The sequence below is a fragment of the Schistocerca serialis genome, chromosome 2, assembly GCF_023864345.2.
Source record: "Schistocerca serialis cubense isolate TAMUIC-IGC-003099 chromosome 2, iqSchSeri2.2, whole genome shotgun sequence".
Lineage (NCBI taxonomy): Eukaryota > Metazoa > Arthropoda > Insecta > Orthoptera > Acrididae > Schistocerca > Schistocerca serialis.
In genome coordinates this window covers 884,019,588-884,022,232 of record NC_064639.1, presented here as the reverse complement: position 1 = coordinate 884,022,232, position 2,645 = coordinate 884,019,588, and positions in this window count along the sequence as shown.

The window sequence follows — 2,645 nt, the reverse complement described above, 5'->3', positions numbered from 1 at the left end:
TATGGAACTGTAATGCACAACAGGAAGGGAATGCTAGGTGCTTTTAAATCATCTAGCATGAAAAGATGGTAACACGTGATTCGAAGGATTCAATAATCCCTTCGGAAATTCGTGACACGTGGCAGCAATACATCAGTTTATTAACTTGCTGCCGGTTTCGGTCAACGACCATCATCTGGCACCGGAATCGATGGTAGAAATCAGAAATGACAATGAAACCTCAATATACAAGACATTATAAAGACACGACGTACAAAATGTGACTTAACAAGAAACTGGTTACTGAAAGTCACCTGTCTAGCGTGCTGAACCATAAAACCGCATTAACTGTCAGTTTTATGAATAATAATACAGAAGAACAATGATCCTCCCATATCAATAACCTGCATCACGCACACACAACATACAAATGGATCCATGTATCATTGCATGAGTAGCCAAAGCACTTGCAGCCTCAAAGATAACACCACACAAGATGTCCAGTCGATATACGAGGGCTATCCACAAAGTACATTACGTTTTCGTTTGTGTCCGTTAGGGGCGGGGCTAGCGCGGCCATCTTGGTATCATGGCATTCCGCCACTCAGTCGGCACCCTGCCGTGCTAGTGAGAGGATCGGGATGTACTCCGTTGAGTTACTGTGACAGTTTGAAATGTCAGCGTTAATTGAAAATGCCGCGAAGTGTGAAGTGCGTGCTGTAATAAGGTTTCTGACTGCAAAAAACTGTACACCGATAGAAATCTATCGGCAGCTTTGTGAAGTGTATGGGGACTACATAATCACTGAAGGTGGAGTGTGTCAATGGGTCATAAATTTAAAAATGGCCGAACTAACGTTCATGACGAAGAGCGAAGTGGAAGACCCAGCATAGTGACTGCCGAACTTCTCGAAAAAGTCGATGCCGAGGTCCTTGAATTTCCAAGCTCGTCCATCGCTACGATAAGTGCCTTAATTTAAATGGCAACTATGTAGAAAAGTAGTATTTAAGTGTGGCTTTCATCTGTATATAATAAAAAAAATTTCCAATACTTTATTTATTTTTAATTCCAAAACGTAGTGTACTTTGTGGATAGCCATCGTATATCACAACAAAAAACAAAAATTTAATACAAAAAAGATAATTACACTAAAAATGCATAGATTTTTTTCATTTATTTACAGTTAATATATATGCACCCCCAAATGTAGTTTCTATTTAACAGACATTGCATAACATTATTGTAAACGATGTAATCTCTGACAACAATCTTTGAAACAAAAATACAAAATTATGGGTCAACGTATGATGAAGTGTATCACATATCCCAACAGACAGAGCTACAGGAACAAATACTTGATATTAAGGTTTCCAGTATATTACTGAGAAGCCACATCATTATGAGTATAAGAGAAACTAACGAGAGTTAAACAGAACGAGGTGTTAAAATTTAGTAATGTAATGAAGGTTACCTTGGTGAGAGTATGCAGAAGACCTGTCAATAAAAGCTTTATTTAAGGTACATATGTGTGGCCAAAATAATGTAGCACACAACATCTAACTTATAGACAAAGAGGAATTATATGGAATAAAGTTCCCAAGCTGGATCAGTGCACAGTATCCAAATGTCAGATCAATGTGTTGCATCAGGAAAACAGCAAATGAGCTTATAAAAGCTGTTGAAAAAACAACAGAGCCATAGGGTCATCTGGTTTAGGCAATTAAATATTGGACAGAATGGGATGTAGTGTGTGGACAAAAATGGATAACTTTACTAGTGAGTTATTATTATTAATACTTTTTGGAGGGAAATGGCTAAATATTAAAAAAAATAAAATCAATTTTCAGCCATTACAACTCATTAACACTTTTGAATAACTAATACACAATGTTGTGCAATAATTATGGGAAACACTTTAACAGCAGGGACAAAAATACCACAGCTCCAAAAAGGCTTACAGCCATCATAATGTAATCCTATTAAATAGTATAATACAACATCTCTTATTTTACAGGAGGGACATGAAGGGGTAATATAGCTCATCAATATGAACCATATATAATACTATCAAAATAAAATGTAACAACAGAATAATCAAGAAATACAAAGAGGGTAGAACGCTTAAATGATAAAAGACATGTCCGAATAACTGCAAAATGATGCTACAAAAAGTATAATACAATATCTCAAATTTTCCTGGTGGTGGTGGGGGGAAGAACAGAAGGGGTAATATAACTGATAAATGTGAACCATATAAAATAGTATCAGAGTAAAATGTATCAGTACTAGTATAAAAAAATACATAAAGGGTAATGCACAATGTGGCAGTGGAAGACAGTGGGTTGGTCTGTCTTTGGAAACTTGTATATCATTGTTCCCTTATATGCATTCTCCATAATCAAGAAAAAATAATGAGGCACCTAAATCCGCACTGCATGCAGAATTACCAATGTGTGAAGGCCCTTGCAGACTGAGTTCCACTAGGGGCCAACTGAGCAGGTTATCCACAGCCATCAAGTAAAATAAGAGTCCAGAAGTGCAAGGTATCCTCATCAAAAGGAAACAAGAAAGGGTGCCATAAAAAGGCAACCAGAGCAACGAGTGTGAAACAGCCATATGTAATGAACCGTGATTCAGAATGTGTCATAAAGAAAACAATTATAGTA